Source organism: Camelus ferus, chromosome 9 (assembly GCF_009834535.1).
Source record: "Camelus ferus isolate YT-003-E chromosome 9, BCGSAC_Cfer_1.0, whole genome shotgun sequence".
Lineage (NCBI taxonomy): Eukaryota > Metazoa > Chordata > Mammalia > Artiodactyla > Camelidae > Camelus > Camelus ferus.
In genome coordinates this window covers 37,797,070-37,810,199 of record NC_045704.1, presented here as the reverse complement: position 1 = coordinate 37,810,199, position 13,130 = coordinate 37,797,070, and positions in this window count along the sequence as shown.

Sequence of the window (13,130 nt, the reverse complement as noted above, 5' to 3'; positions counted from 1 at the left end):
GTATATAAAAGAAAACTGAAAGCCAGACATGTATATTTCCATTCGTTATTTATGGAGTGACCATACTTCCTGGCTTGGACCTGTTGCCTCAGTATAATTAATAATCATAGTTCCTTTCATTCTCAAAGACCTCCTGGTTTACAATTAGATATTTATCTCATTTATATCTCTTTTGGTACAGGGGATCCCTTAGATAATATCATACAAACTCAGACCATCTATTCATAAAAAACAGCATAGATATGAATACATATAACATTTGGGTCTCATTTACCAGGAACCTCAAATTGAGAACCTTTGATGTAAATGTCAGAACCAATAAAACTGTACTGATCAATTTCTATGCACTTCTCACATAGGTAGGTAAGCGATGTCGCCTATTAAATCTCCACGTCTTAATGAGGTAGATCTCACTGCACCAGTCACACAGGGGATGAGCTAACAGCTGCCATGAATCAGGACTCAGCCTCCGGTCTTTGAATCCTCTGACCTTTCTACCATGAGAAGTGTAGAGTGTAGGGTCCCACAGATTGTTAATTTATTTCCTGGCTGACACTGACCAGCTATGTGACCTCAGGGAAGTTGATTAATTCACTGTGCTTCATTTTTCTAATTTCTAAAATGGAGGTGATATTAGAGGTACCTACCTCTTCCTGGCTTGTGAGAATTAAATAGAATAACACGCCAGCAGGTTTTGGAAGACTACCTAGGATACAGTGATCCCTCAATAAACGTTAGCTATTACTACCAAAAGCAACACTACTTCTGTGTAGTTACACAAAAATGACTAAGTGAACACGTAAGTAGATTATCACACAATCTAAAAAACAAGAGCTCAGAAATAATGGAGGCTAGCAAAGTAGGAAACCATCTTCACAGTACACAAATAGCCTCAAAATAGTTTATCCTGTAAAAACCATGATACACATCTGAGATAGGAGACAGGAGACTGGAGAATGTGAAACTATGAATATGTGTCTAGTTAGGTTTGGACAACTTCACAGAGGAGTTTTAGAGAAACATATGAAATAAGATATCTTGTAACATATACACTGTTATCATGCTATGTTTCCTAGAGGGGCCATCAGTAACTTCAACAGATTCTCAGTATTCAAAATCTGATAGTGCAGTTTCATCCTTTCATCCTAAAATTATTCCCCATAATATCAGGGTGCATTGTAATTATACCTTATTCTCTATATTTATTAATTTCAAGGTACAATCCTGGAGGTGGATGTCAGTGACTTGAAGAACTCATTGGTAGGAGCTTACTTGCTTGTCTGTAAATAAAGAATTAACACATTTCTTGGCCAGAGCTAAGTCTCTGTCTAAATATAAGACCAGCTTCCTTATCACAGTCACAGAAAGGATGCAGAACAGAAAGAAGTAAGATAATATTCTGGTCAAATTATGTCCTTATATATTCATACAAAGCCTTCATTTTCTTCAAATGCCAGAATATGACTTTGAATTTTTTTTTCTCAGTTGGGACTCTTATTTGCAATAACACTAGGTAAAATTTAAATTGCTTGGGTTAAAAGGGGGCTTTATTGATGGACACAATGACTTTGGGGAAACTAGGAAGGGCTATCTTTTCATATGTTATTTCTACTTCTCTCCTGCACTTGCTTCGTTCTCTGAAATTTTTTCTCCTCAAATTATCTAGCATAACACTGAAAACACCTCCTTAATTCCTATTACATATTATATTACACTTTCCTCAAAATAAATTCCTACAAAAGAAAATGTCTACTAATATTTTAGCATCCACAGTAAATAAGTAGATGGAGATAAGGGAGAAGGATAGGTTCCAGGACAACAGGATTAAAGAATTTTTTTAAATGCATTTCTTTTACAGGCTTCTTTGAAATGCTCTATTTCATACTCAACTGACCACAGTAACAGTCGACCCCATGTCTCAGAATTAATTGCAACTCTCTCTTCTTTGAAATCTGCACCTGATAGAAAATGTACTTTTTTAGTTGCAGTCCATGTTTCGTTCATAGGAAATCATAATCTTAGTTGAGAATGTTATCATATAAACTGTAAACAGTTGTCCAAAGTGAGGACTCCAAGTGATTAAATACAAATTAAAGCAGCAGGTCAAGTGAGCTGGACACTTGAACCATTTAGTGAAAAAAGGAGGTTAAGTGTCTCTTGGGGTAAGGCTTAACTAAAAAGGAGGTGATGAGCTAAGACTTTTGTGAGATGCTTAGAATTCTGCAACCTTATCATTCTAGCTAACTCCTTGTTTCCCAAATCCTACAAAGAAATGGTGACCTATCAAGCAAGATTAAAAAAAATTTTGAAACAGTAAGATGTATTTTGGGGTATGGTGTTCCAATAAAGGTTAGTGTTGCCTAGAATCCACATTAAACAGATTACTCTATAACACCAGTTCATCAGAGTTTCCACTTCCTCATGAGCTGGCAGAGGAGTAAGCTAGCAACCCCCTAAAAGTAGTTCCTGCCAGAACAGAGAAAGGAACAAAGTATTAGGGAAGGACAGGAGGGAATGATCACTTCTTTGAATGTTGAGCGTGTCTTCTCAGAAAAGGTCAGGATGTACAAGCAAGTTACTTGGAATAGAAAGTTTCTAGGAAAACAAGGCAGTGAGATTCACTCACATATAAAGAATACCAAGAAGGTCTGAAAGGACTTGACCTGCTTAAAGAGAACTCTATTCGGTTGGGACTGGCAGAGTCCAGTGTATACATAGGATAGGATCAGGAAGTAAATAAAGGAAATCTGTTTTTACTTACTCACTTTTCATTATTCATTTTAAAAATATTCATGTGGTGCCCCCTCTTCCAGGTGCTGAGTTAGTCCTTAAGAACACACCAGTGAGGAATACGGCAGGAGAGCAAGAGAACCAGATAAACAGCCGCTGTCCAGTGCGTCTGTGCTGGTAGCAGAGGAGGATATCAAAATCCACCAGGTGCAGAGAACATGGCAACCACCCAATCTCAGGTCAGGCTGCACCTCAAGGGAACACGTGATCTGGGCTGGAAAGGAAGATTCTGCTCTCACTGGCCCGATGGACCCAGGGAGGGGAGGGTTAGCAGCAGTGTTGGGACCCTCCGCCATAGGATTCTAAACATCCCCAAACACTAAAATGTAAGTAATCCCTACAAGCTGAAATTTTATTAACTCTCTTTTGGAAGTAGTAAAATAAAACACGTAAAGGCAGAATAGATGAAGCTCTGGGTAGAAAATCGGAGCAGGAATGTATAGTTATGAAGTCTGCCTCATATTAATATATTTCCTAGTGTCAAACAATGGTATCGAAGACCAGGAACATTAAGGGTATCAGGCCCTTTCATACCTCTGTGCTGTGCATGTCAGAAGCCCTCATCCGGTTCGTCTAGGGGACCTCTCTTTGTGCCCTTTGCTGGTTTGCCAAGAGCCTTTAAAACATTATTTCTTCTGCACATTATATGTTTGCCAGCATATGAACATCCACAGTGAAATAAAATATAGATTATGGAAAATCATTTCATACTTTTAATATGGAGACATTATCAAACATGATAGAGGTTAAAAGAGCTTTCCTTTCAAATTCTAAGAATGTTAATTGGTGATATTAAAAGGTTGCCAGTTTTGTGAGGCTTTTCAGGGCAAGGCAGAGAACTGATCAAGAAGATTCAAGTTCAGTTACTACCCAATGCTTGATTCATCACTTCTTGAGCAGATACATAAACAAAAAGAATGGCATGCACCATCTCTTTCCTAAATTATGAAAAAGCATTTAATTTCCATTTGTCTTGACAGGTGATTAACAGGATAAAGAAAAAAGATCTCAAAATACTATTAGGAAAAAATCAAAAAAACTGAGATTTGCTGAGTTTATCCACAGAAGTCTATTCTCATTTAATCTATGTGGGTTTACAAAAATACCTGCTATGTATTCCACTCAGAATGTTGAGGACTACATACTAAACATATGTACTGTTTGTGTCAGTTTGATGACATTTATGAAGCAATTAGTAACTAGATAACCATGGGGCCCAAGAGGACCAGTGGAAGGAGACACTACGGCACTCAACATTAAACGTCATCTTAGACCATTCTTAAGCACATGACCTGAGAATATAAAAGGTAACAAAATGATTCAACAGACACACTGTGCTCTAAGTTCACGTGTTAGATTAGGGGTCGGCAAACTTCTGCTGAAAAGGGCCCAAGAATAAACATTGTCAAACAACAATATCTTCAACTCTTCAAGCACCTGTTCTTGCTGAAAGACTAATAGTCTCTTTTACATTTTACATTAAAAAATGCAAACTTCTAGGCCATTCAAAGACAGGCAGAGGCCTGGATTTGACCCACAGGCAGGAGTTTGCCAACCCTTGCACTAGAAAATCACTAATGTGTTTTATTTTCTGTCTTAGGTAAGGTACACCATTTATACACACACACAGACACCTGTATGCATATGTTTCAAATGTAGGTTATAAATAATTCTAAACCTTACATTAATAAGATAAAATTCGATTTGCAGCATTTAATTTCATGAACACTTCCAAGCACTACTGAAAACATGACAACACTAGCACCTTAAAAATTTTGTTTGAGAACTGTCAGTTTAAATAAAACAAAAAAACAGATGAGCTTGTCTCATTGTTTCTTTTGTTCTTACGATAAAAGCTTTACTTTAAGAAAACCATGCATTTATTATTAATCTTATCGTTAAATATCTGAAAGTAATCTGATTCCTTCAGGAAGAATCACCTGAACTGTGTGCCTTTTCACAGCCCCTACGCCTTAAGGAGTTCTAAAAAAACTCCTTAAGCTGAGGAGATATTCCAAGTGGAGAGACTGGGATCAGGGCTCCAGAGCAAAGCTCTTAGAACTTTATGTGCTACATCCTGCATGGTTTATTTTGTACGCCTAAAGAAATCAAGAATTGCACGACTGGGTTTCCTACCTCTTATTCCATTCAGGTTTACTGTTTATTCTACAACTATTTAACTCAGGATTCTATAATGAGGGTCTAAACAGAAGGCCTGCATGTGGCAAAATGTAAATAAGCAGTTTTTGGTCCCTTCTCTTATGGAAGTTACATTTTAGTGGGGAGAGGTAAAGGGGGGAGATGGCAGGCGAGTAACAAGAAAGCAAGTAATTCCAAAAAGTTATGATAAATTTTGATTGAAAGGAAACAACAAGACACAGCGCCAGGTAATTACAGGGCACGGGCCTCCTTGAGATAGAGTAAAGGCTTCTTCAAGGAGATGGCACTCTAACTGGACCCTAAGGATTGAGAATAAGGTAGGCAGAAAAACCACACAGGGAAATTGTTCCAAAATAAGGAACAGTAAGAGCAGTTTGAAGACAGGATTTCCTGCGCTCAGAAAATTGTCAGAAAGTCATGTGGCCTCAGCAGGGTGAGCAAGGAAAAGAATTCATTAAGATGAGATTAAAAAAAAAAAAAAACAGAGCCTATAGAACAGGGAAAGTAATTCAAATACAATTCTGGGAAATTTGAGTATTATTCCAAGAGCAGGAGGAAACCACTGAAGAGCATTTAAGCACCTTTAAGAGGTATGGTTGTGAAGTATAATGAATGAAGAGTTCATTTAAGCATTTAAGCACAGTGGCTTGCTTTTTTTCCTTAACATTAGTCTTTCTAGTAAGTCTAACGGATGTAAAAATTCTTAGAATAATTCTTGATTTTACTATGGACTCTGCATGTGTCTGAACACTCATGACTGACAATTCTGAAATCTCTGCTCACACGCTTCATGAGGCTGTGTCGTAATTTTAGTAATCACCATGGTGATTTAGCCACCCTCACCAAAGTGAAAAAGACATTGTCATCCCCCGTGATTTCCTGTGCTCTCATCGCTGACAGTCTAACGCAGTTGGGGAAAACAATCCTCAATTTAGTATCATCATGCAGATCTTAGCCCCTCTGGGAATCTTATGACGTTGGTTGCTGTCACACCTCCACACATTACCATTAACTCTTTTGAGCAGCTTTTATCACTGTAATTAGTATGACCGCAAGCTGCTAGCATATAAGGTCAAGGCTACATAAGAAAGTGGTTTCTCCCACTCTTTCAGGTGTCCCCAGTGTGAGATCATTCGTTCATTCCTTCCTTCTACTATTTTGGGGTGCTGTTCTGGGTGCTGAAAGTTGAGACTAAACCAAAAGTTGAGATTTCATGGAGTTTACATACTAGTTTGTTAGGAAGTATATTTCCATATAAATATCTCACACTAGATTAAATAACAGCCTCCTGAAAAATACTGGTTATCCCTATTTTTCTTAAAAATAGAATTATTTTCCAGGATCCAGGCACTCAGCTCAAATTAGACCTGCCTGCCCTTCCAAACTGAAAAAAAAAAAAAAAAAAAGGACCAAGTTCTAAGGCTATCTAACCTTAATGCTGAAGATTCTGGGTCTAACACATCTGGGAAGATGATAAAATTATATAGCCAATTTTAACACAGTCTTTTCACAAATAGGCAAACTGAGATTCTTAGATGAGAAAGAGCCTGATTAAATTTACACACCAACTTGGCAACTATTGAGTCAAGGCAATGACCCTCCACTGTTATTCCCACCACTTCTTAAAGGAAGCTCTTGGAATCTCCTCATTTTATATACAAAGGGAGGAAACTCAGAGAGGTACAGTGACTTGTCCAAAGGCATTCATGCTTAAAGGAGCCCAACTAGAAATATGACCCAACTTCTCTGATTCCCAGTCCAATCCTCTTGCCACTAAACAAACAAACAAACAAACAAATCATCTTTATAGAGGTGCTTATTTTGCAATATGATCCCTTGAACATGAAGTTTATGAACTTATATTGAAGGAATTTTCTGAGATTCATTCCTGAGAGTGTCCACTTTTCTTGAGGTACTGTAATACTTTTAAAAGGTGGCCATAAAAACTGATGCAAGCAGGAAAAGAATGTAACTCAGGTAAACAAAAAACTGAAGGGATGACTGAATGGCCAATACTGAGAAACTCATCTTACTAGCTGCTAATCAATATTAATTATGATTAATGAATACAATCTAAATAATAATGTGTTTTAAGAAACTAGTGCTGTCCCCTACCTAAGAATAATTATGCTAACAGTACTAGTAAAACAGAGTACTAAAACCTACACATGTATTATTTTATTTAATGGTATTTTAAAATAAAACTGCTATTCCTGTTCACTTATCAAGAGAACAGATATTTTCCCAGCAATAAAGGTCAGATGCATTTTTTTGATTCCTACACATTCATAGACAGATAACCAGGCATATGCTTAGAGACAGGTTTAATACACACTGATATTTAGATATTTAATTCAAATCCACAGACTGTACCCTTAATCTTGCTCCCTCTAAGAGTTGGCTTCTTTATCACCAAAGCATAGCGTTTATGAGAAGAGGCAAGCAGCAAGGAGCAGGAGCCTAAAGACCATCAGACTCAACTGACATTTCAGGTTCTGCCTGAAAATGTGCACGGATGTAGTCAGTGTCGACGCTTAGTGTCAGTTGGTGGGGCAAAGGCCAGCGGGACTATAATACACCTCTTCCATATAATCTAAATTATAGAATTTTGAGGTCCTTAAAATTTGACCAGATTACTGGGGGGAAAAAAAAACAATCTGTGCAATGGATTTATTACTGCAGTGTTTCTCAGAGAATTTTACACACACAATGTACTGTGAATCTCCAGGAGTGGGATATGCTACGCAGTTTCCAAAACTTATTTGAAATAGACTCCTTTTGTTTTATGACACATCGTGAGAAGTAGGGTGTTTTATGGTTCCTTAAAGGATGTGTGGACATAATAAATTCAACAAGCCTTCAGTCACTGAATGCTCACGGTGTTCCAGGCAATGTGCCGCGTGACGGAAACTTTGTTCATCAATTAACAGAATAATCAGTGGAAAGGGCAAGAGCAGAAGAAGCTCAGTCACGCTCTGTGGCAACAATGAGCCAGAGCTGAATTCCAAGGGAGAAGCCAACTGCGCTTTCCTCTAGCTCTTCTCTGTGTGTAAGGCAATTTCTTCTTTTTACAGGAAAGTTAGTATCATTGAAGGGAAATCTAACTTCTGAGGCAAGCAGAGGCCTCCTGCATTCTAATCTAATGCAAAGATTGGCAGGTGTCAAAAGAGGGAAGCCTTTGGGTTTTCTGGTTGCAAGTTCCAAAGAGCTCGATTACATTTGGCAATATTGCCATTGGTCTGTATACAAAGAGAAACATTCTAACTGCTCTGAGCACCTCCAGCTCCGATTCATGGGCTGTGAGGCCTTAGGCATTTATGCCCCGCCCCTTGCTGGTCTGCTACCTGCAGCACTGCAGCGTCTGCATCACCTGGCAGCTTGTTGAAATTAAGAACTCCAGGCCATCAGCAAATCCACTGAATGAGAATCTGCATTTTCACAAGATCCCTATGTGATTTGATGCATAATGCAGCTTGAGAAACACAACATCATGTGACACTGGTAGGCGCTTCCGAGAAGAATCTTCTTGAGAGAGCAACATTTCACCCTTCACAGCTACATGATCTCTGGCAAGGAAGAGTGAGCAGGATTGGATGTAGGTCTGCCTGACTTCCCAACCTCCATGCTTCTCACTAGGAAATACTGTCACCTGCTAATTAAGTATCTAAATTCTTGAGCCTTTTCTCTCCCACTTGTGAGATGAGGATAATCATACCTAACTCGTGGGATTCGTAGTGAAATTCGTGAGATGATGTATAAAGTCCCTCATCTAATGCTTGCTTAGTAAACAGTGGCTATTGCTCATGATAAAAAGAAATGTTTTGATAAAGAAAGGTGATGAGAAGAAGAAAAAGAAGGAGGAGGAGAGAGAGGTGAAAGGAGGGAGCGAGGAGAAGAGGAGAAAGGGGAAGAAGTAAGACAGGGATGTGTCTTACAGGCAACTGGGAAACACAGTTGTCTTGGAAATGATTCTGGGACAAGTGTTGAAAGTAAAGGTAAGGAACAAGAACAGTAAGCAATGAGAACAGAGCATGGCCCTACCTCTACCACTCTAACCAGACTCTTCCTACAAAGTCTCCTGTCTTTCATTTGTGTGACTTGGAAGGAAAGCTCAAAATAGCTTTCACTCAGGAAGCAGTGGCTCCTAGGAAGGCAGAGAGTAAAGCACGCACAGCCCACTCTGACCAAGGAAAGGAGCCAATGTGAACTGAGGTAGGGTTTCAAGAAGATGCTGCATAAAGAGAATTAGCAGTCCCCACCACAACCTACGGGCAGGGGTGTCCCAGGCATTGCTGAGGGGCTGCACATGGCAGCAGCATGTCTCCATCATAATTTTCCTTTCAAGTAGCCGAAATCCAGTGCAAAACAGGCTAAGCAAAAAGGGGCTTTTATTAAAAGGATAGTGACCAGTGACATGGTTTTAGTCTGATTTAAAATCTCTCCTAAGAGAATAAACCACCCCAGTTTGCCCAGGAGTCCCCTAGTTTTAGCACCGAAAGCCTCACATCCCAGAAGTCCCTCAGTCACAGGCATACTGGAAGAGAGAGTCATTCTAGCTCCGTTTTTTTTATACTGCCCTACTCTGATTCAGTATGTGAAAAACATTGCTCTTAATTATTTTAAACTGTTTCTTTATAAAATTAATTCAAACCTTTCTATCACCTGTTCATATATTTATATATATTTCTCTCTCAATTTTTTTGAGACTATTTCCTTAAGGAAAACAAACGCAGGCACAAATCCAGAGACCAAACCCATGAGCTAATTGGAGGAAAGCAATGTTACCACTTAGGCACATTTATGCCATGTTTTTATTATTTTCCTGTTGGCTGCGACCCTCATAACTTTCAGGGATAAACACCAGGACCAACCTGAAAGCCTTCTAGCATGTGCAGGACAAAAATACCAGGCTAGAACAAATAAGCAATTCTGGTCTGGGAATGCAGTCTGGGGTCTGCCCTTTCAAAGGGCAGCGGTCTAACAGCTTGTTAGTTAGCCTTTTTAAAGGCCAGCAACCAGGAAAGGAGACCACTGGATGCGGGTCACTCCACAGAAAACAAGCCATGTTCCTATGGCTATTTGCAATGCAACAGGAAGCTGTGGTCCAGGAGTTACTCTCTGTCGGGGGCACCGGAACGGAATTGCAAAATACTGTTGTAAGTCTAGAAATGCTTGACCTAGGAACACCTTTTTAGAGTTATATTCCAAAGAAATAAGCTAAATAACCAAGAAAAAGATGTATATACAAAATGGTAATTTTGGGGTTATTTAGAAATGGCTATGAATACACACGCACAGACATTTTTAGCCACAACAGGATGCTTACATAAACAATAGCATGTGCCTACGTAATAGCTACGATGGAAATAAAAGTAACAGCAGCTGAACACGGTAATATGCTCCATGCCTTAAATTGCCTATCTCACTTAATCCTTACGATAACTCATTTAGTTTGGCACTTTTTCCACCCTCGTTTTATTCATGAGAAGATAGAGGCTTAAAGAGATTAAAATGAATGGCCCAAAGTCACACAGCCCATAAGTTGCAGATGGAGGATAAACAGCAAGGTCTCTTGGATTCCAGAGTCAAATTTATCTGCTCAGCAATACTTTAAAAAAAAAAAAAAAAAGTGAAAACATAAATATGAAATAAATGGATATTTCTTATCCTTTTCAATAAAAGAAGTATCTGTTCTAGCCCAAACCCTACCTGTATTTAGCAGGATGTATTTGGGTCCTGGAGACGATTATTTCTTATTATTGAACATAGTATTTGAGCAACAACAATGACTAAAAGCTATATATCCGAATGATAAATATTTCAGCTGAATTAATCTAAAAGAGCTGTCTACAGTGATGAATTTCTAAATCTAATTTTTACAGTTTCTAATTCCTCTACCCTGCATAGAATATGCCTCTAGATTTTATTTTATTCTCCATTTATCCTCTGTTTAGAGGATATATTATCTTTAAATAAGAAGGCAAATGTTATTTGAGCAAAGGCTAGGGACAAATTCTGTGCCCTTAATACAAATAATTTTAAGCAATTTGACAGATAGAGTGCCATTACATCATTTTAGATACTAATGGGCATAATAATTCTTCAGCTTCTTCCTGAAAGAGAGCTCTAAAGGGAGACAGCTGAATGAAAAGAAAATGTCAAGTTATTTATGGATTCCACTGCTGTTTTATAACACATAGAAGGAAGGTGGTCTCCTTGTGCAACTATGTGTCTAGCTTTTGTTGAACAGCACCGTCTTCCAGGTCCTCAGGTGACCTGCCCAGATTTCACTTGGAAACCATCCTTCTTACATCTTGGTGCATGGGCTCAGGGATGCTGACTCATCCTCAGCCTAAGGGGTAGCTTTGGAATAAATGCCAGCATAATCAGAGCCTCATATCCTCTGGCCACAAACAATCCAGGATAGACACCTGACATGTGACAGGCCACTCAGAGCCAAGAGACTCAACTCTGGGACCTACACTAAAACATTTGAGAAAAAGATATTCCTCCTTGAAGCTTGCTAAATGCGTAGGAAGGTAAGCTTGGAGCTGCTGTAATGCGCTGTCCATCAGTTCCCTCTATGGCACGTGTCTACCAAGAAAAATCTTGGTTACAGTAGAAGGAATATTTAATCATAGAATTAAAATAAGGTTATACTCTGGGGGTAAAACTACCCTTTAACCAAAATAAATTATCAATTCATCAATAAATATTCAAACTAAATAGAGATTTTCTTATCATTGCCTTGTCATGTAAAGACCCTAATGAATTAACAAAGCAAGCATCAAAATCCACTTTTATCTTTCTCCCTAGCATCCACATTAGACTGTATTTATAGATCTGAAAACTCATTTTGCATAGACATTGTCGAGTGTTTGCATTGAACTGCAAACAACTCAAAAGTACTTTAAAAAAAAAAAAAAAAGCAAAACTGGAGAAACAGAAGGGCATTAGAGGTCATGTCGCCCTTTGGGAAATTTGCCCATGTCTCGCAGTTAACTGATGCAAAGAAAATCTGGCCTTTGCATCCTAAAGCCAGTATTCTTTCTACAGTATTACAAAATATTTTATTCTGTCACTGAAGCAATCATCTTAAAGATACCACCTACACAAAAAACATACATTGTGAATGTGTTTTAATTTTTGTAAAACACACAGTTCGAGCATGTACTTGGATGCGTCCTTGAATGAGAACATGTTCCCTGCGCTTGCAACACAGTTCATTCTTCTCTCTTTGGAGAACTATGAGTCTTATTTTGGATTTCAGCTCAAATTTTCCTCCTTTCTCTGACTCCTGCCACATAGTTATATTATACGCTGTTTGGTGTAACAACTGTTCGTGGATGGGCGTGCCTTCCTACTAGAATGTGAGGTGTTTGTTTGTTTTAGAGATTTCTCTCCCCAGTTAGTAATACAAACCAGTGTGTGGAACACAATAAGCTCTGTACATTTGTTACCTGTTAATAATAATGTGATATAATTACTGTATGCTATATTCTAAATAATATAAATACACACAGTCATTGCATTTAACCTTCACTATAGGAATTGTTTCCACATCCCCATTTTATATGCATGAAAACTGAAACACAGATTATAGAGCTAGTAAAAGACAGAGCTGAGATTTAAGTCCAAAAGATTGAGTCCCACTGTCCATGATTTTGCTGGTATAATACAAGGTCGCAATGCATATTTTTAGTGTATCATGCGATATCCATTTTGAGGTTATGAAACTTAATGTGTGTAGTGCAGATAATGAATTCAATGCAAAAATAAGTTGACTTGGGTAGGCAATCTCCTATATATTCTCTGAGAAGTTTGAATGATTAGTTAGCATGTGCTTATACGTACTAGTTGGCCAATCACTGTCAGATGAATGGATTCAATGATAAAGGAAACCCACAAATCTATATAAATTGAAAAAAAACGGTAAAAGGTGACTTAAAATCACAGCAAAATAACTGCTAAACCGTCAAAATTTCAAAATTCCTTGTGTTTATACAGTTACAGTGCATTCTTTGAATAGGAAAATGAGATCACAAAAAGTAAGAAGGTTACAAAAATATAAATCCTGAAGCTAATTCTTTGCATCATGAGACTAGAAAAGTTCCTTATTTCTTCACACTTTAAATATTTAATCTTCTCCTTAAAAATATCTCATTGGTCTCGCATAAATC